The sequence below is a fragment of the Sparus aurata genome, chromosome 11 (assembly GCF_900880675.1).
Source record: "Sparus aurata chromosome 11, fSpaAur1.1, whole genome shotgun sequence".
In the NCBI taxonomy this organism is placed as follows: domain Eukaryota; kingdom Metazoa; phylum Chordata; class Actinopteri; order Spariformes; family Sparidae; genus Sparus; species Sparus aurata.
The window spans coordinates 8,886,969-8,912,740 of record NC_044197.1 but is presented as its reverse complement, the minus strand read 5'-3'; the positions used below and the strand labels follow the sequence as shown (position 1 = coordinate 8,912,740).

General features: G+C 43.8%; 1 protein-coding gene across 7 annotated transcripts in view; it reads left to right on the top strand.

The window, feature by feature from the left end:
• dab1a (DAB adaptor protein 1a) overlaps nt 1-25,772 on the top strand; it is a 204,388-nt gene that overhangs the window by 107,490 nt on the left and 71,126 nt on the right. For 5 of the 7 annotated variants that reach the window (XM_030433473.1, XM_030433470.1, XM_030433466.1 and 2 more), the window contains exon 1: nt 18,904-19,193. The gene's annotated coding sequence lies outside the window, so the exon portion shown is untranslated. Of the gene's footprint in view, nt 1-9,436; nt 9,494-18,903; nt 19,194-25,772 lie in introns of those variants that run through there. The other 2 variants (XM_030433468.1, XM_030433467.1) reach the window with 1 other exon arrangement.

Genomic DNA, 25,772 nt, shown 5'->3' with positions numbered 1-25,772 from the left:
TTTAACTTGGTATCATATATTGATTTTCTTCAAACATAAAAATTGGCTCTCTAATTAGATCGTACATTCCCTAAATTAAATCTTAATTCTTAAGTATTACAATACAAGCAGGAGACATTTTGCAATCGCACTACACAACACTGTGTGTATACAATGGTGCACAGTTGTTGTAACAGCTGGGTCAGGTCTGCCTACACATGTGAGGGAGGTCCTGGATCATAAAGTTCATCACAGACAGAGCGATGTATTGGTTGTCTCTTGTGTAGTGTATACTTTATCCTGGGCTCATGTGCTGGTTAGTCATCTGAGGCTGATACATTAGGTTCTTAGAGTAAGTAGATTTTTACAGTAACATATAACTTCTTTTCTTTCTTTGTTTAATTCCAAAACTAATGCCTTTGTTACTTATTACAACAAAAACAAATCTGATTGCTCAAACTTGCTTCTTTGTAACGTGTACTTCTGCTGCTCTCAACGACTTCAAGTTTGTCACTATTTCAGTAGCAGCGGCTGTTTTTCTCAGAGAGGAGTTTTACTGGCTGGTGTCAGAGGTCGAGGAAAACTGTGTTCTCCTGCTGGGATTCTAGTCAGTGTGTTCTCTTTCTACAAAATAACATGTATTGGCGTAGCTCTTTTTCTGCAACACTCCGCGCTGGGGAGGGTAAAACCATCAGTCGCCGTGCTGCAAGAACAGTGTGGTTCTTAAAGAGCTTCCAACCCATAGATGTTTGATGCCAGAAGCAGCACTGCCTGATACTGAACCCATCTCTGTGTGGCGATGGTTGAGTATGTTTTCCCATGTGCTGGCTTAAATGATTCTACCTGACTAGAGTTCAGGCTACTTTAAACTACCCGAAATGACATTGGCACCTACGATGGATCATAAGGGAGGCATCTGTGAGCCATGGTGTCCCTTTTATAGTACGAAACAAGGTAATTTCCTTTGACTATAAACATCTATCCTCTATGCTTTAGTGTGGGCCACGAGGCTCCAATTAAGAAAATGTTCATTATCTTACTTGGAGTGAATAACTGCAGTGTTGTGTGCAGAATTGACCTTTTACCTGCTTGTCCCCCATCCTTACCTGGGCCTGGCATCCTGGCATCCTGGCAGCATAATGGTCAGGAGGGCACTCTTGTTATAGCAGCACAGATCATGACAGTTAGTCCAAACTGAGGAGAGGATGAGGGGGAAGCAGATTCAGAGGTGGATAAACAGAGAAAACAAGATTAGTGGGGGATTCTTCCATTCTCCTGCAGTTATCTCTGTGGAGTGTGTCTCTTTGGTAATAATTAAACTGTCTGTTAAATCAGGGATGCGGAGGCTTAAGGAGTCCAGCTACTCGTGCCATCCTCGGCTCCTTTCATTGCAAAAGCTTTGCAAGCAACTAGAATGAAATATTATGGGAAATGTACGTAAAACTATGTTCTGCACCCGGAATGTCTGTAGGTATGCATGATAGGTAAAGCAAGAGAACTATTGAGAGAGATATCGAGGCAAAACGGTATGAAGAGAGCAGAGTAGACAGAGGGAGAAGCACAGAGAGGTAAAGAGAGAGGAGTATAGAGGCAGGGAGAGGTAAGGGAGAAAGAAAGTAAAATAGCGTAAAACGCTGAGCGCAGGGTGCTGCATGTCGGCGGGTATCAGGGGGAGTATTTGGTGGCCGGGAGCCAGTATGAGTGAGATGAGGGGAGGCGAGCCTGCAGAGCCAATAAATTACGGGCCTTCAAGCCCCACTTTACATTAATGGAATGTGCAGCGCTGCTCTATCCAGTCGGCTGCTGAGATTAAAGAGTCGGGAAATGGCTGTGGACAGGCTCTCCCCGGTCTGGGCTCTCTGTGTGATATGGGCCTTCAGAAACCCACAGCATGGCCCCGTGGTGCACCGGCCCGCCAAACAGAGACGGCTGTGCGTGGAGGTCCGGACCTAGCATTTTACTCAAAAATCCATCCCAACAAAACCTGCCAGGTGTCTTTGCCTTGTGATCACAAGCCTCGGCGGCTTTGGTGCTGCCGATGCAGGCAAGGTGTTTTTAGGGCTTTAGTAATAATAGAAGAAAATCCTCACTGGAGTTGTTTATTTGAAATACTGTATTATAGATCAGTTTCTGGGAAAGTCAACCTGGATACAGTGCGGCACTCTGAAGATTTCTCACAGATTATGTGGGATAAAGTGTGCGCGCATGAGAGAATGGCTGAAGCATATCCTCCTAAACCCCGCTCTCTTTCACAGCCCCTAAACCCATTACCCCACTATTCATCTCTCAATTGAACTGTGCCACCGCCGTGTCGCTGCCTGTCTCCTGGTGGTTTTTTTCGACTTGTTTGAAGGAATCAGATGCATCTGGAAAGATTCAATTAAAATGCCGTTGCCTTTCTTAACTACTTCTCATCGCTCGCATGTCTCCTGCCAGTCTTTTTAAAGTGATTACACACAATTATTTCAATTAGATGTCAGGAAGTAGTGCCATCATCATCAGACAGTAATCAGGTTGTGGTGGAGCGATGGGAGACAGAAAGCGACAGCTCCTCTCATTCTCTTTCATTAAAGATGGAGGAGAACATTGCTGAGCATTTTTTTTATTTTCCCCCCCATTTCTTACAATGCGGCACACTTTTAGAAACGCAGATAAAAAATTACACTTTTTGTACCCCCCTGCAAGCTGTTCTCATCTCTGCTAATGAGTGAAACGCATTTCTGGATCTCTCTCTGAGAGACGGCTGAAGATGAGGGATTGAGTGAGGCACAAAGGAAGAGCAGGCCTCCTGTTGTCTCCTGGACAGAGTCGAATAGAGAAGGAAGGGAAAGGGAGATTAGACAGACAGCCTTCTGGCTACACTTTACAGTAGGGAACAGTTAAAATATCATCTGAGTGAATTTGTGTCATTTTGCAGTGAATTTCAGATGTAATTCAAATTGATGCCGACATAAAGAAAAACAGACGCTTGGAACAGGATGATTTCCTCCCTGCAATTTGTATTCGTCCCGATACCACCGCTCTCTGTGAATAAACAAGACTTAACTTATCTTTCCTCTCGACTTTCTACCTCTACGTTTCTCTTTCCGCGTAAAACAAAATACACGTGTTTCATCATAACAGGGCAAAAGGGAACATTTCGTGAAGAATCGAAAACAAATACAAACACTTACTTCCTTTATCCCTCGTGTCGATCAGCAGGGGTTCATGAGCTGAGGGCCGGTGGTGGTCTGTGTTTCTGCCTGAGCTCCAGTTTTCCATCCTTCAGGAGCAGAATATGCTATAGGAGCTCCCATGGGGCCGAGGTATGGAAACAGAGCTAGCGCAGAAGCTGCTGGGGCTCTGTGTTGTGATAACAGAGGCTTTGCAGGAGGCGACACACACAGCATAATGAACAACCGCCCACTGCAGCGCACACAAACACGCATTTACACACATGTGCATCTGCACGCACACACACACACACGGTAACACAGTGGCATAAAGTGCATGTTCTTCTATAATCCCATCTCTCCCTTGTTGTAATGTTTTCACACAGCATCATAATGGACAAGACATGCGCACGTGAAAAGTGCACACACACTGTTAGGAGGCAGCCCAGCACTCTGCAGCACATGCTTGGTTGCTTAGCCGAGGCCACTGCATGTCTTACAGCAGCATCAGTATGCTACAAGCATGGTCCCGTGTCTACACCACTCTCCTCTCCCTCCCTTCATCCACCTCTCCTTTATGCATCCCTCTCAGTTCTCTGTCTTACTTTCATCACTCTCTCTGTGCTTACCCAGGCTCCGGGGCTGCCTCCAGTCCTCGCTCTCCCCTCCTTTTGGTGTAAAACAGAGCCAGATTGGGGCTGGTTATTACCACGGCGCTGTTTGTGTTTTCATCTCTTGACTATTTGTCTTTGAATTAAGTGTGTTTTCCATGTTCTCTCTCACATTGCACTTGTCTCTCCGCTTCATCTCTCCCTCCTTCACGGCTTCCTTGCGTCACTGCTGGCTGTGATTTGGGGTTTTCTGGTCCAAGTGGGGAGCAGCGTGCTAGGCTAATTATACCGTTAGGATCCAGCCATATTGGCTAATGTTGTTTTTCCGCTTCTCCTCTCTGTCGTATTGTGACCATGGGACGGGCCCATTAATTGCCCTGCTGATGGCTGTCATCATGCACACCCTTCTATGTCCAACACAGAGGGGTAGAGTGTGTGCGTGTGTGTGTGTGTGCGCTTGTGTGTGTGTGTGTGAGTCTCAGCGGGTGTCTGATGGGAGGGTGCTCAAGTGTGGAGGACTCATCATGGGTTATTAGGAGCATGCAGGGGGGCCATCAAGCGTGAGAGATGGAGAGATAGAGGCAGCAAAGAGATGAAGCGGGAGAGAGAGAAAGATGGTTAAGAAAGAATCATTCCAGAAGCAAAGTACTGCTGGTCCATTTGAAAGAGACTCATTGAGTTTCATTTCCTCTCATCAATATGCTTTCTTGGCAGTTTTGGATAAACTTTAGTTGGCATTAATTATACATTTAGAGACGCATTGAGTTGGAGAATTCCGATGAGACAGATTTAAAAAGAATTGAAGCTGCAGAGCCCTTGATACCCCTGGCTCTGAGTCCGTAGTTTGGGTCAAGTAAATCTTTAGACCCTCCTTGCCTGGCAAACACCCACAACTTTCAAAGTCCTCACTCACAGATCAAATTTGTACTCTCGCAGCCAAAACCTAATAACCAAAATGAAAGAGGCACGGACATGGCGTGATACTTCTGTCGCAGCAGAGTGCTTTCATTATGATCAACTGAAGCTGCTCACTGACCACAGACGACCACATTTTTATGTGACTATTCTACTTTTTTTTCTCAATTCCACCCTTCAATAGGTTAAAACTAGAACTGTGTGAAACAGTCTGTCCAAAACTGATTACAATAATTACCTTATTGTACCAGAGGCAGTGCTGCGCAGTAGAGCATCCTTGTGGGTGTTTTTACATGACACTATAAATCATTAAAATCAATGTGTATCCATGATCCTGTAGTTAGAATCACCTAGGTAATTACTTCAGCTGCAGTTAATGTAGCCCACGCTTCCAAACTCTGCATAGTCATCTGCATTATCACTCAATATGCACACAGGGAAGGGAGACTAAAAACTTGGTTCCCGGTTGGTTGGGTGTGTTTTTGCAGGATGCACAGCAGCATGCTTCAGTGAGCTCCATGACCGCCTCGGCCCTCGCTCTAACTGCATATTGTTTTCCAATAATTTGTGTATTTAACCTCATCTTTGTGCACAGAAGGTGATATTCTGTCTTGTAAGACTGTTTGGGTGGCTTTATGGGAAGTTTGCTGCGGGAAAACCTCTTGGAAAGGTAGGTCTTTAGGTGATATAGTATAAAAATGCTTAATTAGTGGAATCTGCTGAGCTGGCCGAGTGGATGGAACGAATATATTTTGTGTGGTTGACCAGAGTTCACATCCCACCTGTATTTAGAGTTTTGTTTTACGGCTCATAAATGTTAGACTAAGTGAATTTATTGTTTTCTGGTATTTAAACGAATATTTCCATTTTTCAGTCGCAGTTTGGTTCGATTCAAGAAAATAGAACTACTAGGTTAGATGTAGGCAATGAAAATTCTCAATCAGGTTTTGGAGAAGAACATAGTGTGGCTTAGATTAATAAATCAGCGTTCAGTTTTGGTTCCCTGAGGGAGAGGAGAAGCGAGGATCACCAAAAATAAAACCATCTGTGTTTGATGTATCAAGAGATGAGACACCCAGTGCGAGCGGAAGAGAACGAGCATCAGGCACTCAACACTCTGTGTGACGCGGGACGTAAGGCGACACACCCGGGTTGAACGCCAAGTTTTTAGGAAGTCCCACAGTGAAGGCGCTACAGAGATGGAGTCTGTGTCGCATGTATTTTTGCCAGTGACATATCCACTCAATATCATCAGGGTTGTTTCCAAGAGAGCTCCTTCCCAAACCACAGAAGACAGTAAAAAATAATTTCACTGGCTCAGCAGTTTTACTCATGACTTGTAAACTGCCTCTGATATAAAAAATAAATAAATGGTGCAGCGCTTCTTTAAATTAATGTGATTTCTGTTTCAGAAGCGTTTGTGGGGTGAATGAGCGGTATCATGTTGCATTTAGTGTCAGGGCAGATCGTTGCACTCCGACACCCACAGTACAAATACTGGTCCCTCATTGGCCACCTTTAATTTCCTGCCACCATCCTCACAGCGCAGGAAGGCAGATGTGGATAAAGGATAAGAATCTAGACAACCTTGTACGCCATGATTAATTCATCTCATATTGTGCTTGCCCGGAATGAATGTGAAGTTAATTTTTAATATTCCTACGCTTTCTCACATGATTGCGACATGATTATGTGGGGGGTCACATGGTGGGCGTGGGTGTTTGGGAGGTGAGGGAGAGGGCACGAGAGAGAGGCGGTGTGAAAGAGAGCGGAATCACACGTTTAGCAAATTGTATTGTTACTACAGTTTGTGCTTGCCAGCGCTGCTAATATGACACTTAAGTAATTCAAATTGAAAACAAAAAGAGATTGAGAGAGATAATTAAAGAGAGAGAACAGGAGATGACTGGAGAAGGGGAGGACGAGGAGGAGAGAGGCAGCTGCAGCATTACCATGTGTGGTTCAGTGTGGGGCCTGAAACGTGTGAAGAGAATAAACACGGAGTGCACCTCCAGCTTTATTTTCATGCTGTATAGAACAAGAATTGCATTTTTTTTTTGTTTATGAAACACAACAATGAGTAACTACCTAGTGTTTGCAGTATATACATTAAACTCGGCAGGCAGCATGAAGGAAACAGTATATAGTAACAGGGTGAGAGGGGACACAGATTAGATATCACATGATAATACAGCCCCCCGAAATGTTATTATTGTTCATAATAGGAGCCTTTAATAAGCTTGCTGTGAGGTCATGGCGTATTAATGGTGTGTATTACATTAACGCAACAGATTCTCAAACAATGGAGACTCTGGAGAAGCTTCTGTGATACACACACACATGCGCACACACACACACACACACACACACACACGGACAGGAAGGATGGCCCTTTTCACACAAGGTCTGAGATGCTGATGGGAAAGTAAAGCTGCTCATAAGCACAGGAGGAGTGATTGTGTGTAAGATTCTGTACGATCAAGGTGGAACACTTTTGTTTGCACCACTCACATCAGTGAAAGTGGCATCAGCTGTGGATGTGGATGTTAGTAGAGCCAAGAGTAATTTACTCATGCTCATAGTTGCAGTTACTGTTGTTTTTTCAAAAAAAACAAGCGATAAAAGGTAGAATTTAACCTCTTTATTTTGAATTGACCACTTTATCAAGGCACACAGGTTATAATTATGTTAACACAGCAATGGAAAAAAACACTCAAATAAAATCACACAGACCATACCGACAAGGTGACCTGTCCTTTTTCTATTTTTTATTTTCCTCTCCGTCAGCAGTTATTTTCTCACTCTGGTGATAATGGATGTGAGGAGCAGCATAGGACCAGGACAGAGCCCAGAGGGGTCGCTGTGTTTGCCGGCACAGCTACAGCTCGTAGGCAGACGTTACCAGAGCTCCTGGTTGTGTTTATAGTATTAGAGGCGGATCACAGCTGGTCTTATGAGAACTGTGCTGGGATCTATAATAATGCCTCTGAGACACTCTCCTGTGGTTGGCAATCACATGGCGATGGTGCAAACAAACTACACACCTGTTAAATGATTGGCTGGTCATTTTCCACTTACCAACTGATATCATAGGCTGTTTATAAGCCAGGATGTATTCACTATGTGCTTCTATTGAACTATTCTCTTATTGTTACTGATGACGTGTCTATTGCAAACTATTTGTGTGATAGAAATTTTGTACTTCAAAGAGAGATGTAAACTGAAGTCCTACATAGGAATGTTCAATGTAACTGTTTAATATGACCTGTAACCTGTGACCTTGTTTTAGGCCATTTTATTACCTATGTCTGGTATTGAGTGACCACTGAAGCGTAACTCTTCCTTATCACTTCCTTCTCTGTGGAGTATTCCTTTAAGTGCAGGTCATAAATTAGGAACTAATTGAGTGAAAACACACCCACAAAGAGGGATATATACCATGCTTTTCTCTTCAGATATTGAGTCTTCACTTTGTAACAGACCTGCGTGTTGCTCTGTGAATGCTCCTCTTGTACAAGATTAAAACCTTGTTTGAACCTTGAGCTGACTCCGATCTCCTTCCTCCAGTTCTAAATTATCTCAGAATTATTTTAACAATTTGTCCTTTATTTAACTGACAATGGTATGATTAAAGTTAGGCAGGATTATACTCTGACTACATTATGACTGGCCACAGTCTGACAAATAAACCATACACACCAAGTTATACATTAGTGCTCTCACCCCCTGTGAAGGGTGCACAGTATAGATAAACTACAACGAAACTATGCAATTAAAAATAAACCTTAAAATATGCCCATACAAAGGATCTTATGGTTCTGGGACCGACGGTGGATCCGATTTGCAAAACCTCAAATCTGATTGGTTGATTCGAAACTAGTTTGGACTGAAGCGCTGGACCTGAACTACACATGTTAACTTAAACCAACAACGTTCCTGTCTTAACACACACACTTCAGACAGCATCATGTTGTAGTAGTGTTATAAAAGTAACATAAAGTGAGAGCCGTAGGACTGATGGAGACGTTAATTAGAGGCCATGCCTGTCCCCCCCACCTTCTGACCCTTTTCCACCCCTCCCATTATCCCCCTCCTCATCTGCCCTCAGCTGTCATTCACAGTCCCAACACTGCTAATGAGCGTATTCTGAGCCATACATTAAGTCTGCGGCTGTACATTTTCCCCCCATACAGAGCAACCCGGCGTTTTATTTTCTCCATCAGAAAGAGAGAGATGGCTGTTCGCTCCCACCATGTCTCCAATTAGAAGCCCCTCTATTCATCCTTCTGTCATTTCCCCTCTCTTCTCTCTATCCTCTTGTTTTTTCTTGTCTGCCCATGTTGGAAGCGGGTTGTGAAACAGACTGCCTTATCCAAATGGAGACGAGCCCCGCAGTCACTGTGGTGTTGTTACTGAGGCAGAGTCACATTAGCCTCTTTAGTCTGCCTGAGCGAGTGCATGCGTGTGGCCCTCTGTGTGTGTGTGTGTGTGTGTGTGTGTGGTTGTACGTGTGTCTATGTGTGTTTTGAGGCTGTGTGTGACATTAGCCCCGCAGTCACAGGTAATGATCTCATCTCCCCGCAGGTGACTTGAGGCATACAAAGAGAATTACGCACACACACACATACACACACACACACACATTGCGAGAGGGAAAGATGGGGAGCCGAGATTGGTATTGTAATGGTTCTCTAATGGGCTACCTGACAAGTGCTTTTTCTTAATGCTATGCCTTTCCCCCTCTCCCCCTCTCCCGCTCCCTGTTTCTCCCTCCTCCAGGTGCCTTTTCCTTCTTTGAGGAGCAGTGATATGGACACCAGGTGTGGTGACGTCCAGGTATGTGTTCAGTTCTCATAGATCACTTCTTGTGGAGAAAAGAGAAGGATGCTGCAAACTCTCTGCCAAGTATGATGTTCTGAACCTGTTGTGCTCAGACTGTATTAGACCTTGCGATTAAAAAATCTATTCTGCATTGTCAGATCAAGTTGATTTATTTTTTAAAAACGATTTATTGTAACTCCTTCAGACTACACAACAGAGCATATTTACTTTTATACAGGCTGTAAGCTTCTAAACACGCAGGAAGTGATTCTGTAGTACATTGTTTAAAATTGCATCTGCATGAATAAAACTGCCGCAGTTGTGATAATAATATGGTCGACGTCTTCAAATTAAGTTTGACATCTGGTAAACAGTTTCCATCAACTTTGTCTGCGTTGGAGCACCAAGCATCAATGAAGTAAACACTGAGTCCTGTCAGAGTCATGTGCTCTGCCAGCTCTGCACATGGTCTAGCTGTTTAGTGCAACAGCTTGATCTAGGATGTTGTGGTGGAGCAGGTCTCTGTAAAGATGTGTGCACAACAGTCACACCACTTCCCATTGCCTGACCAGTCCCATTTTGTTCATCTCATTCCCATGTGACCGGACATTAGCCAGGAGCTGCTTTAAATCTGAGCTTGACTTGCATGGCTCTCACGCTGATGCTCTGTCTCTCCTCCCTGGATCTGCCCGGCTGGTCAGGTTGGATGGTCGACAGCTGCCGTGGGCAGTGATCATCTTAAAGTCCACTGCTGTCTGCTGAATCCAAAACCTGCTCTTTTCTTTTCTTCTGTATTTCTACCATTGAGTGACTGTGGATTTCATGGTGAAGGACTCACAATTTTCCACAACAGTCCAAAGAAGTGGACATTATCGAGGGCCTCGTCTCAATGCCTCCCTCCGCTCTGCCAACACAAACTAAGTCAACTAACTTAAACTCATAAGCGGCTTCAAGAACAAAACATTTCCACAAACCGGAAAATGATGTGAAATTTGAAGGGGCTACTGGCCGCTGCATGCGCTGCTGTTGCCATATAATCGAACCACACCTTCAACACTTTGCAAAGCCCTTTGGCCAGTGAAGTAGGACAAAATGCTATATAAATGTGTATTTGGTATTTTGTTCAAATGCAAAGTTTTCTTGAATCCAATCACCTACAAATACATCTGATAGGATTTCAATTAGCCAGTCACAACTTGCTACTCAATTCTAGATATTTTATCCTTTGAATCCTGCAGCTCATCCACCTGCTGTCAGCTGTTTTTTTTTATTATTTTTTATTTTTTTTAGCTCTGAGCAGCCTCTCCACCCCACAGACACCCCCCAGACACACTATGATGCTCTTATATTCCTTGCTCTCTATTTTTCTATTTATACCCACTGAGATGAGCAATGAGCCCCAGGCAGCCCTCACTCACCAGCCCGAGCACACGTAGACACACAAACACACTTTCTCTCTGGCACACACACACACATGCTGTGAGTTGAGGCTGAGGTGGAGGTTAGAGGGTTTCATCAACAGTGTGTCTGACCATATGAACTAATGTGATGCAGTTAGCTGTATTGTCAGGCCTCGGAGAGCACACGCAGAGGACTGGAGGTCCTGCTGTGTCCTTGCTTTCAGCCTTGTGTTTGGGGCGTAAAGCTCCATCCCCGAAAGGGAAAATCCACTCTGAAAAACCAACAACTATCTATTGCCCATTCTTGGTTTGTAAAAATGATAATGTGACAAACAAGAGAGTCAAGAGTGTCTTGGCAGAGTTATCAAGAGAAACACAATGAAGCGACACTATTTTGTAATAATTGGGGTGATTTTATGAGGCTGTGGGCTTTTGACTTGGTAGCTGGTAATAAAGCAATTAAATTAAGTATTTTGGGGACTGTGAAAGCTTAGGTCAGTGTAATATGAATCCATAAAATCACGAGTTTCTTTTCCTGAATCAGTGCCAATAGGCAACAAAAGACAGAGAGAGAGTGTGTTGTGGTCAATAACAATATCTGTTTTGAGGTGGCTTTTTTTAAAGCTCTGATTACCTCCAGCAATCAAGAAGTAAATAGCAGTCAGTAATTAGCCTACTAGTTTGTTGGGAGCTCAACTAAAAGGTGAGTTTATCACATTCAATTCTTGCCTGCACTCCTGCACATGTACTGACGTACAGGCTGGCTCACACGGAAGGCAGAGGGGGAGAGCTGGAGTACTACTGAGTAACTTAAATATGAATGAAGACAACATCCATGAGAAACAGCCCATCGTGCATTATTTACAATATTGTGAATACACTGAAATCGTGTCAGCTTGACTTGTTCCACCTCTTCTGCCCTCTTTTTCTCCTCTCTCCTCCTCCCAGCACTAGCATCACCCCATCCCCTCCCACCCCCCTCTCATTGAGCGATTCACAGAGTTTACCAGAGGTTGAGCAGGGTCAGCATCATAACTCCTCAGTCCAGTGGAGCAGAGCATGGTCAGGAGGAACATAGTATACAGCAGATGCTCTTATCAACTCCTCAGTTCACACTGATGGAAGATTTTTATATTTGATTTGTATGCGCCTGATGCATTTCTCCATAGATAAGTGTACACACCAGCTGTGGGCAGTAAGGATTGTGAGGGTTGGCCTACAACCTAGATTGAAGAAGAAATGGCTGTTTGAGAGCCAAATTCCTTGTGTTGCATAATGTCTAATCATGTATTTCAATGAAATCATAGGATGCAGTGGATTATGCAGTAATGGAGAATAAATTAAATTCTGGAGTTTAAATCCATTAAGTCCATGCCTGTTAGATGATCAATACTTGTACAATATGTAATAACTGGCTATAGTTGTATTACATGTCTTGCAATCCACTATTTTGCCCTATGATGTGCTTGACATAATTATCACCTTCATAGATTAAAATGTGAGAAACAATTCTTTAAAGAAATAGTCCTTTTAGATCATTTTTGTAACCAGAAATACAATTTTTGTTCAAGGTCATGTCTCTCACTTCATGAGTTGTTACAGTTTTTGTCTCATCTATGTCAAATTCAGTTAAATAGTCAGCTATGACTTGCTGGCAGTTCCTCTAGATAAACCCCAGCCTCTCTCTCCAACTGTGACCCACATTTCCATCGTCAGCTTCCCTCAACAACTCACCTCTCACGAGATTTTCAGACCTCTCCTTGAACACGACTTGTGTTTCTGGTTACAAAATGGTTCTTGTTGTTCAACAAAAAGGTCTGTCTCTGTAGGAATTGTTTCCCTGTTGTCAGACACTCATAGTCTGAATCGATCTACTGGACTGACTCCAAGTATGAAGAAGTATTCATACAGTATGATGTATGAATCATTTGCAGTAATGAGAAGGTCATGCGCTTCATATAGTCACTATTTATTCACTATGTCAGAGTCTAAGTCTCACTGCACTGTCACATTTTATATTTTTCAGAAGCAGAGCAGGGCAGGTAATGCGGCGCAAAGTAGTGTGATCTAAAATAACGCTGCTACAGCAATAGCAACTGTATGTCTGCTGATTGACTGGAGTGTATATATTTTATCATAAATATCTATATTTATATAACACCTGTAACATAGTGACGCACATCAGTTACAGAAGTAAAGGCTCGACTCCAAACCAGGCATTTCTGGCAGTGTGGGACCTTCTACCTAGACCTTTTAAAGCACAAAAATGCTATATAACACAATAAAAGAAAGTAAAGCCCAAAAAGAATGAATGACCTTTTTAATGGTTAAATCATATACCACCGCCCTCACTGTTTAACCAAGCACTAGTCTATTTCATCTAACTGCAGGCTTCATTTTCCTCTTGTAACTACACCAGCTTCCATTACAGTTAAAAATAAATAATCAAATAGATAAGAAGGGCTGGCAAACAAAAACAGGAGGAATGCTAGAGCTTCATTGACAATTTCTGTCTCGAAAAAAAAATCAACAGTTGCTTCTAATGTTATCACCACTGCCTCCTGTCACCTCCACTAAGACCCTGTTAATTTTTCCTGGCTAATAGCCTCCTTTAATTACTTCTCAGACACCTAATTATATTTCTATTATGATACACATTGCTTTAGAATTGCTTCAGAATAATGTATTTATGTGATTGTTTTGTCTCATTTTTTAAAACTAACAAATAATTGTCCCTGTCACACTATTGTCGTGCCACACCACAACTTGCTATGGGCACAATGTGTAAGAAGCTCTGTGGCTGTTGTTCAATACATTACTACAACAAAAGTAATCTTTTGAGACTCAATGGGGAAAAACAATGCTGCAGTGACATGAGTGATCCAGGTGGTGTTGTGTCGGAGGCTGATGTTGGTGCGGGGCTGATGGAGTGCAATGAGTTCAGACTAGCAGCAGGGCTCACTGAGACACTCGCACAAAGGTTGGATTAGATACCCTCTACTTCCCCTCTGCTCTAAGGGAAACCTATAGTGTGTATGTATGTATGTGTGTGTGTGTGTGTGTGTGTGTGTGTGTGTGTGTGTGTGTGTGTGTGTGTGTGCGTGCGTGCGTGCATGTTCCCATGTCTGCATATGCATGAAACGTGTTAATGAAATATGATGAAATATGATGGATCCTCCCAGAGGCAAAAGCCCTCAAAGTTACACATCCTGATGAAAGCATAAACATGTGTCACATTTCACCAGAGCACATCTTTATATCTGAACCCCTGCGGCTTAAGACACACACACACATACTCACACATACACACAAGTCAACCTGTCACCTAGATTTAAGTTGTGATCATCCTCAGGAGTCTCTACCCTTTCTGTTTCTGGCTTGTTCGCACTTTATTTACATGTGAGAATGCAAAGAAGAATGGCCTGTCACATTGTCAAAACTCAGCTCGAAACTCCTCTGGATGTCTGTGTACATACAGAGTTTTCAGATTCAATATGTTTCCTCTCTTATAAGCCATCTCTCCTCATCTCCACATGCACTTTCACTCTCTTCACATCTGTCAGGCACTTGATATCCTGATACATCTGAGTTATTGAAGAGCGACATGCTTTGATAGCTACGGTTATGCTGTGATATTTCCTCTTCGGAGGGGGGTCCAGCTTTGTAGTTCCATTCCATCTGCTTCTGCCTTCCCTCTTTCTCTCCCTCTCTCTCTATATATTTATCATTCAGTCGTTGCGATGCACACGACACCATGGTGTTCGTAGCTAAATGAGCAATATGAGAGATAGTAGGTGAGACGGGTCACCGTGTACTTGTTTGTTCATTTGGGTCAAAGCTAATCTCATTTCAGTCTGGATGTCTCTGTCAAATTCACCTCCAGACGTATTGATGCCTTCTCAGAGGAGACTCTGTCATTTACCGGCATCAACTAATGTTTGAGCACAATGTCATGTGACTACAGTAAGCCATATTTGAATACAGCACGAGCCACACGGTTATGGTAAAGCTTTTAATGAGGTGCAGGGAACAACCTTTTGCCAACATCAGAGGCCTAATTTATGAAAATGTTCTTAGATTTACACTTGAACTCAGTCTTAAGATCATTTCCATTGACAGGCTTTGATTCATAAAAGACGCTGAGCATAAAAATTTAGGCACCTCTGATCTATAAATCTCAGATCAGCTTCAATTGCAACTGCCTTCAACTAAAAAAAAAAAATGAAATGAGGGATTAGTCATGAATATGGACCAAAGTAGAAAGTCAGTCATTTTAGAAGACTAGATCACAGAGATGGTACAGGAGATTGAAGCCATTCAGTGGACTAAGTAGAGGGTTGCCAAACAAAGCTGAACATGCAGCTTGGGAGTGTGTTGCGCCTGCACATTGTTCATAAAGCTCGAGCAAAGTTCACGACAGGCTTGGACGGATATGTGTTCGAAACTGAAAGACCTCGACTTAACCAGCGGGAGAATCACTTCTGTCTTGTGTAGAGTTTTCTTATGAGATCATTTCAAAGCTGTGGGTTAAGAATACTGGCTAGATAATGACAGGCAGGGAATAGGCATATATCATGCTTTTTCATCATGTTTTTATATATGAAATGCCTTTAAGATGTAATTATATACTTAAAAGAAACATACTCTGGCAGGGGTTCAACTTTCATGCCTGTTTTTTAGTTGTTTTTTTTATCTTTTGGTGTCTTTGGATCTTTGTTTTTTATTTTAGAGGATTTTATAAATGTTTTATGTTATTGTCTGTCCTATAAAATAACCATGTTGGAAGTGTTCTCCCTTTTACATGATATCCCTCAGATTAATTGTCTTCCGTAAATAAAATCAAGCAAACTACTTGTACACGGTTGTCTTCGTGAGTCATACTACAAGATATAAATTCATCGTAAAGTCTGTTTTTATAAACGTAGCCTCCGTGTCTTCATCAGAGTAGGAGGACTTAGTGAACATGTTTAACTTGCCTGCTCCCAGCAAACAGCTACATCTCATGCGATGTACAGGTCCTGTCTTATGCATCTAGCCAATGCCATGCAGAATGTACACAGTAAATAAACATCGTAAAAAGAGCATTGAAAAGAAGATAAATTCATCCTTGTATGTAGTCCACGTGCTTCAGTTGTGTTCAATGTGTCAAACTACTAAAACATCGTACCAGTTGCAGCAGGACTGTTTGTTGTCCCTGCAGCCGACAAATTGAGTGCTCGAAAAAGCATTGCTATTTCAAAAGAACCTAGAGTACCGATAGTGGTGGCACATCATTATGTTGCATTATTTGTGCCAACCATGAGCAGGCTTCCATCCTGATCTGTTGTGTTAAAAAGATTTAACACTACTGGATTTACATATTTAACACAACTGGAACATCCTTGTTACTACGATGCAATGCTTATTATATATGCTATGCGAGACAAAGCGATGCCCAGAACCTGTCTTACTGTAACCATGTGCTCCAGATCTCATCCCGCTGAATCCTGCCTCATTGTCTTCTCCGTTGAGCTCTGAGTTGGCAGATGTTCCCTCATCCATATGGAACATGTTGCTTTACTTTTTCTTTTTTCTTTTTTTTTACCATAACTCTTGGTGTATGTGCAGTTTGAAGATTGTTGGTCAGCATGTAACATGGAAGCTTATGGATTTAATCAGGCTCACTGTGTGTCTGATGATGACCCGGCTGTCGGAGACCATCCCGCTTTACTGTACTGCCACTGCTGTAGCCGAGCAGCGCAGAGCCGCGCTCAGGCAATTAGAGAGCTGCCTTTGTTGCCTTTAACGAGTTTGACCCGTTTTGCTGATAATACGCATACATTTCTATTCTTTCTCCTTTTTCTCTGTCTGTCTGTGCCACTATCTTTTCTTTCATTCCCTTTCTCTGTCCCTTTTTCTGCATATGTGTGTGAGAGAGGAATCCTAATCCTGTGAAGCCACGTGTGTGAACCTGAACTTCACGTTGTGTGTTTTACATTTTATATATATATATGGACATTTCCATGAGTTTACAGAAAGAACCATATGTGTGTGTCTCCAGAGAAGGCTATATGTTGATGTGTGTATGTGATTACATCTTTTCCGATGCTCGATTTCTACTGTGTGTGTGTGTGTGTGTGTGTGTGTGTGCGGCATAGGAGTTAAAGGAATGAGAGAAAGCTGCTGGCTTGCCCACATGAGCATCCGGGAGTTATCTGTTCAGCCAAGCTGAGACAGACAGACACAGACTGTGAGGGAGAGGAGGAAGGTGAGTGAGGGAGGCAGATACTGAGGGAGAGCGATACGGCAAAAAGGGCAGAGATACTGAAGTGTGGGAGGGAGATAGACAGAAGGGCTCCGCACAGACAACGAAGGTAAACTCCAGCTATACTTAGGCAGGAAAAGATGAAGGGATGAGAGAGTGAGTGATGAGGAGGTGTGGTTGAGGAAGAAAGTAAGGGGGAGATCAGTTACAATGAGAATTCACAGAAGTCTGACATAATGATGATATGAACGTTCCCAATAACTTTCATGAAAGCGTAAAAAGAAAAAAAAAACCTACCGACATTTTTGACCTGTTTCCGCGCGGAATGTGGGCCACGTTAACGTATCTGGTGTCGGCCAGATCTGGGCCGCAACGATTTAGCTATCTGGGATTAATATTGAACTTGTCGTAGGTCCAAATTTGCAGCAAATCCGACACCGCTCCTCCTTGAATCCTCAGCAGCAAACCTGCCAAGTGTGAAGTAGATCAGAGAAACGGTTCTTAAGATGTGTGAACAACATACAGACATACAGATTGAGATTCTTTGCTTCATAGAAACATATTGGTGTACATAAATTGTTCAAACTCCTGGTGGCAGTTCCCAACAACTCAGTACATGGTTTACAAATTCATACCCTCTGATTATCTGCCTCCTTCACATATCCCACCCCGGCCTCGTGTCTCTGGTGTCTCCACCTTGAAACCTGAGCGAGGTTTTAGTCGGAAGACTGCCGAGCATCTTCCAGTCTTTGCAGAGATCAGAAGAATTGTGTCCACGCCGAGGCTCCCAGATCCCTGACAGCGGCACACACATCCAGACAGGGGGATGATCTTAGGCGAAGGAAGTGAAGGAGAAAAGGGAGAGGAGGAGGTGTGGATTAAAGGGGGGGCAAGCTGCACAAGGTTGAGGCTTAAGGAAGAATGAAAGAAAGGCATGAAAGCGGCAGAACGCCGTGGTTCAGTGAAGTCAGCATCTCTCTCTCCCATCATCTTTTATTCAGGTGTTTCTTTTGTCAGTCAGTTTTAAGCTGATTAATCAATAAACAACAGGAGGGAAGCAGTATTTTTCTGTCTTTAAGCCAGCGTCATAACATTTTTCGTAGTTCCAGAAACTTACAATAAGTGCACTCCCACTCAGACTGAAGAAGGTTAGACACCACGGTGAGTTTGGCAAGTGTGACTCACACACAGACACACAACAACAGGATTGAGGCTGCACGATCTAAACGCTGGTGGTTACCCGATCAATAGTCCACGCTGAATGACTGGGCGAAGGCTGCATCATTGACGACTGCTTGCGTGCGAATTCATGATTCACGGTAAGTGTGTGTACAGGAGAGAGAAGTGTGTCACGACGGCGAACTTTGGACGGCACAGTCATCCCGTCAGCAGCCTCTAAACTACGAGTAACCCTGATGACGCTTCTCCCACAACTTTTTCTTCATTTCAAAACCTAAATTCTCCCATCAGCCCGTCCTCTTCCACCTTCTCCTTCCTCTCCTTTCATCTCCTCTTGCTCATTATAATTTGGTGAATATACATTTACTAAACCCTCCACCATCACCCAGTGCTTTTCTTCTCCCTCCTCCTCCTCCTCCTCCTCACACCCCCCCTACTCCTTGAAAGCTGAAGAAATCAGGACAGTTCAGCAGCGCAGGGGTTAAGTGGAACCCGGCCTCCTGATTGGCTGCCGGCCGGCGGTCTGAACCAGCCTACAGAAAGAGGTAACCAGGCAACCTCAGAGAGGGAGAGAGAGAGGGAGAGAGGAGAGAAGAGGGGGCAGAGGAGAGAGGAGGGGGAGAGACAGAGAGAGAGAGAGAGAGAGAGAGAGAGAGAGAGAAAAAAAAACGCGCTGAAAGAAGCACTGGCATAGTTTTGTGGGGATTGTGGAAAAAGATGTAACGGAGCCTGCGAGCGCTCTCCCCGGGATGGAACACTGGATTACTCTCCCTGCTGAAACACTCTGTGGATGTCTGAGTCAACCAGGAGGAGATACACGCGGAGTGAATGGATTCTAAAGCCTTTTCGCAAAATGGGAACTAACTGTGCTCATTCTCGCTGTAGTGCAAAGGTAAGTGCGCCAGTGCAAAACACGAGCCCGGGAGCGGATGTGGGGGTCCCGCCGCTGTGCGCGAGTCTACTTTCCCCCCCCCCCCCCCTCCTCAATCGGTGTGTGTGTGTGATAGTTGTCGGACCTTGGAGAGGAGCCTGTGGATTCACTGCTCACTGCAATGAATTATCTATTGCCGCTGCTGCTGCTGATGCTGGTGGAGGTTGTGGTGGTGGTGCATCGGGATTTTAGTGTGGGCGCATGTGTGTTTGTGCGCCGGGCCGGTGCGGGGGAGTGACCCCCTCTCTCTGAAACATAGTGGTCAGGGACTCTCTCTCTCTCTCTCTGTGTGTGTGTGTGTGTGTGTGTGTGCGTGTGTGTTAGGCGGGAGGAAACACAGCGCTTTGCTGCATTTGGCATCTGTCTCCCCGGAGCGTCCTTCTATCTGAGCTTCAGCACAAGATTATTCACCTTTTTTTTTCCTTTTTCTACCTTCTAAAGTGATAAAAACCGTCGCAAGTTGTAGTCCCACAAAGTCACCACAAATATTTTTGCTCTTCTCCTTGTTTGGTGTCTGATCTTTTGCCTCCCCCCCATCAGAGAAACACATCACAGGAACAAGGGTTGCCTGTCTTTGGTAGAGTCGATGCTGACTTTATAGTAACCTCATTACATTTGATGATATGAAGTTGCTGCACTTATTGTAATGTTGTTTGTGCCATTTCATGCCTACAAGTGCGTGGCAACACACACGTGATTTTCTTTATTCCAGAGGTTAGAATAATGTCCCCTGGTGTGTGTTGTTGGTTCACCATGGGAGTGAAGTGAAATGAAGTGAGACGCAGGCACAGGGATGTTGAAGGGTTGGTGTAGGGATACAGTCAGTGGTGTGTAGGCTGTAGCTGGTTCTCAGTCGCTGGGTTTTTGGTTGATGGGGAGGAAAGAGAAGAAGAGAGAGCGACAGAGTGGAAGGAGGAGAGTTGAATGGGCCCGACCCGGTCAGTTTGCTTTGGGGGGCCCGGGCTCCGCTGCAGCTAAAAGCCGCATTAATCATGAAGCTGTGGTGCTCTGCAGACCCTCACTCTCTCCCCTCTCTCTCACTCTCTCCTCTCCCCATCTGTCTACATGCACCCTGCATCAGCCACATACATATATATATATATATATATATATATATATATATACACATATATATGGCTGGCCTGTGTGTGGTATAGAGAGGTTTGATCCTGTTTACATGATTAAACTGAGGCTCAATTTGCAATCAAATCCCTGCTTAATGAGTGTTTGTGGTTTTGTTACAGATGTAAAATCCATGTTGCTCCCAAGCACAAGCTGCAACACAGTTGTATGAATGTGTGTATGTATGTGTAATAATTGTTGTATCTGGCTCCATAGCGTCATTGTACTGCATGTCAAGTGGAAACACTGCACTCGTACCGATTTTTCCTGTGAAACACGTGACATTGACAACTACGCAACCTTTTAAAAGTACTTTAAAACACATCTTATCCAGTAGATCAGTAAACCCTTATAACCCTTATGTGCTTTTTGTGCAGCTGTTATGTAGTTACTTTCAGCTGTAGAAGTGAAATTTGAATGCAGGCCATTTTATTTGTGATTGCATTTGTGTTTTAGTGCTGCTACTTTTACCAATTAAGGACTTTTCCACTCCTGCCAAGCAGGCCTCTTACTTCTGCCTGTATGGGCCCAGCAGGCGACTCAAGAGTATTGTGTGGAAACTGAAAGAAAAGTCTGTTGAAGGGTCTCTTTCTCCCTCTTTCAGTCCTCATCTCCGTCTGCTCTGTCTCAGCAGCCTGCCCTTTTTTATTTTCGCTCATTCTCCGTCACTTTCCACAACCCAGCCTGCCTCTTGCAATTTATGTTTTTTTCCCATGCAGCATAGTAGGTCTTGTGTCTGTGAGCTGTGTAATGGTAGACAATGCTGTTTGATTGAGCACTGGACTAAATCTTAAGCAGAAAAAAGAGCTCTTTTAGGCTGTGTAGTCCTGCCTTTAGAAAATCTTTGGAACCCAGAGCTTACTGCTCCAGTTCTTTTAAAAAAGCTTTTAACAGCTTTTGCCAATGTAAGCTTGTGACTCTGAATTTGTATCTCAGTTGGAGACATGTTGTCTCTGATATTTGGGGAGCCTTCTTTTTTACTTTTAGTAGTTCTCTCGCTGCACAGAAACTCATCTGACACCATGTAAATGTCAGCGTTAAAACGACAAGCTGTAAAAAAATAAAGCACCACCACCTGCGTAGGAACTTACATCAAACATTAACTGTGTTCTGAGTGAAGTTTGACTCACAGCCCTTTTAAAATTAAGAGCGGCCGTTGAGCGCACTGAAGCGTGGTGGCCTTCTGGGATACTGGAACAAGCCAGAGGAACTGACCCAATCTGGGTCCAGATCAAGCCCGGTCCAAATGAGCTTCCATTCGACCAGAAAGGGAACAACACATACTTAATTCATATCAGCCAGTGAGAATGTTCCTCCTGTAGCCTGTTTACACCAGCTGTACTGTAATCTTATCATTCTCATTGCCACCTACTTTGCCGAGGCACCCCGGTGACACTTGTTGCTATGGATACAATTCAACATTACAATAAATTGACAGCCTATTCAAGTTACCTCCTCGACTGCACGCTGGCTGTGTCTCAGCGGTGTTTTCTGTAAATCAGCTGTGGTGAAACAAATGAGCCGGCAGCTGCGGTGGAATTAAACTTGCGAGAGAAGATAACTAACGTTAGACAAGTTCTCCGCCTTTATTACTTTCTTCCTTTATTTAACTTGTCGGCAACAGCACGACTCCCAAATTTAGATTCCCGGTCTTTTTGCGCCATTTCAGATCCAGGTGAACTTGCCTTTGTGTCCATTTGGTTGGTTTTTAAATAAACTTCCATAAAGGAGATACATTCTTGGGTCTGTTACAGTTTCCTTCCATTTTGGTGCCATTTTGGTCAGCTCCTGGGTAAATCTTAAAAGCAGATACCGCTGAAATTAAAATTTGTATTTCAAAGGTGAACTACTGTGTTAATGCAGTTCATGTTTGACCTTCTCCCAAGCAGTGTCCAATCTTACAGAGAGCCCTACAAACCTGTCCTGCCCATCAGCCGGTGAATCATTTGTGTCCTTTATCAAACTTGCAATCAGCTGTTCACTTCTTCTTCTCCTCCTCAGGCTTTTTTTTCATGCTACATGTTCTCCCTCCACCTCTGTGATGAAGTCCAGCGCACTGTTGGTATCTCAGCACAGCTCTGACTCATGAGTTTTACTTCTTAGCTGATGCTGCAAAGCCCTCAATCCTTTTAAAATGTACTCTTGAGTCACATACTAATTAATAGTATTCCAGAGGCCGATAACTGATAATTGGAGCTGATATACATTTACAGTAAATATAATTCTCTGTCTCAAAGGAGGTGCTTTTTTTAATACTTCATTCTTCTTCATTCTCCATTTATTTGATAACTTGAGCTACAAGTTACTTTGCAAATTCTGAGTATTTAGTGCTTATTGGATATTACTCGTATCATCCGATAGTATTGTGGACACTGACTGCACACTATAGTCCGATTAAAGTCCATATTCTGGTAATTGAGTTTTTGATAATCTGACCATTGGAATAAGGTGTTTACATAAAAACCTACGCCGTCAGAATATTGTCATTATTCCGATTTATACAGGAATACGGTGTGCATGAGAGAACAGAGAAAGGATGCTGCATTAGAGCCAAAGTAATGCATTTTTGATCGTATTTATTTATCAGTCTGACAATATAAACACTGATACTATAATAGGAAAAATGCTGAATATCGGCTCTGATAACCAACCAGACAGATATTCCATCTCGCCCAGGGGAAGACAATTTTAAAAGAACAGAAAATAAGAATAATTGAATTTCAGACCTGCTCGGCTGAAGTGCTTTAAACAGGCTGCAACATGTTAAATACTACGATTTCTTTAGTCGGGGGTTCCACTGTTAACCGAGAAAGGATAGAGGCAGAATTGACTGGCTATTGGCTGGCTGCCCTTCCCATTGATCCACGTGCTGTGCGTGCGTGTGTGTGTGCGTGTGTGAAAGACCTTCTCCCAGATGTAATTGGCATCGAGAATATCTTTACAGCCCAGTCGGAGCATGCGTGTATATATGCACACAATTTCCTGGTCTTTATCCACTATAAGGAAAATGGGATGTGTGCAAATCAGTATTCATCACACACGCTGAAACCTTAAGACACACGGATGTGCACAGAACTGCCATTACCACCAATCACGATTCCCTCTTGAATACCAACAGGCACACTAAAGCATGTTACATGTGCGACACACACACACACACACCCATACACACACAGAAGGGGGGGCTGTGAAAGAGCAGGGCCGTCCATCCAGAGGTGCAGATCAGGCTGCCAGCTAATCTGCCTCTGCCGGCTGTAATCTGTAATCTTCTTAAAAACACTCGCAATCTGTGCACACAACTGGGATTAGCATCTGCAGACACAACAACAGAGTGCACACACACACACACACACACACACACACACACACACACAAAAACACACACACTTCTGACCGTATGTTTGACGGCAAAAAGACTCATTAGGTTTAGCGTGCCCTGCTTCTGCTGCTCGACTTTTTCAGACTATACTGTGGCTTTGAAATACGCAGATGAATACAACGACATGCTGTATATAGTTTAGATATTTGCAAGACTCCACACAAACCTCTTGTCACTTGTAGCACTGGTGCTCCATACTGAATCACTCAATCACATGCAAGCAGCAATTCTGAACAACGGGTGTTAGAAAAGTTGAATTTGGAGACTCAGATGGACCTTGAGACCTCGTGATGGTCTTCATAAACCTCATGAATATGTTCCCACTGTTACAGAGTTAATGGATGTATGCTGTTTACCACATTTGTTCATTCACTTTCAGCCTGGAAGTGAAAAATATGTTTTTTTTTATGTTTGCCCTCAGTGTCCTTTTCGTGTGTCCTCAGCCTCCATCTCTCCATCTCTCGCTACATTCCTACTGCCGTTGCTCTTCTCAACATCTCTATTGCTCTCTACGTCTTTATTTTCTCTCACTTTCCTCTGTTTCCGCTCGCAGCATCGCTTTGGGGATCCTCTTGTTTCAAATGAGATGTTGATTATGGAACTGAGACTCTTGAGTTGCTCCTCTTTTCTTTTTCTGCTCGCATTCACCATCGCCATTAGTACTTCACATCATCATTATCACATTTTCATCCATTTTCTCTTACATCCCGCCGTACACATCTGGTCCTTCTGGTCTTTTCCCTCTCCAGTGAGCACCACTTTGGGGTGAAATCGCAAAGGTGTTCACTTTGTTAATGAGTTTTCACAGCAAACAAAAGCACTTTAGAGCAGACATTTGCAGGAGGTGAAGGCACACACACACACACACACACACACACACACACGCACACACGCGCACACACACACGCACACACACACACACACACACACACACACACACAAAGATGCATGCACCACACTGGAGTCACAGCACATTAACACTTCAATTAATTCAACGCCTTACATTCTCATTTCCCCAGAAGTCAAGATCCCTGACCACCCCCCTCCTTAAACGTCACACACACACACACGCACACACACCGAACACACACACACACACCAGTGATGTACAGTGCCCCCGCAGTATTACATGCTTCTTGTGACATTTTAGGTGCTGGAGAGAAAAGCCTGCAAACAAAGCATCATAAATTACATTTTAATTTGTGTTCCCGGCCTTTGATCCAGCTCTCTACAAAGGAATGGAGATGCCTGGTTTTGTCCCATATTCCTTATTCAATGCACACAATAGATAATGAATGCATGTAGGGAGAAAGGCAGCGGGCTCTCAGTTTTGCTGGGGGGTTGTAAGCTACACTTCCCTGTGGAGTGACTCCACTGACTTCCACACTCACTGTGAGACTGCAACAAAGTTAGACGAAGAAATAGACGGGGAGGGGAATGGAAAGATGTTTTCCTCAGAGGATTTCCTCTTTATGTTTCTCTCCCTCTTTCTTCCCTTCTTCGTCTCTCAAGCTTTCTCTCCGTCTGTGCCTTTCCGTCGCGGCTCGCTAATGAATTTTTAACTGTCCCACGATTCTCCCCCTTTGTCTCCCCCTTACCCACTCTGTTTGTAAAGATTAGCCACAATTCAATATCCATCATTAGCTTTTGTCTTCACTCCACCTAATCCACAGTGATGTCTCACAGTATGCTAACTCAGTGGATGGCAGGAGCTTTAAGGCAGTCTTCTTGGTCACGTGAAAGTGACATCGCCGGTCTGACCCTGTCTCGTTTTGACAGACAGCGTGCTAGTAACCTAATTCAGTCCTCCGCAGACAATGACACGACTGCTCTGCGTCCCAAACATCTGTTAAAGCAGATGAAACAGGGAGGGCGAGGGGCTGAGTCTGGCATCTGTGGCCAGGACAGAAGAGCTGTCTCTGGGCTGGAACCGCACCGTGAGCTGCCACCCTGGAGCAGCTGGTCCCTGGCTCGTACAGCGCTCGCCGGGCTCAGAGGAGCGGGTTGGCGCCCAGATGCTGCTGCATCCAGGCTGCTGA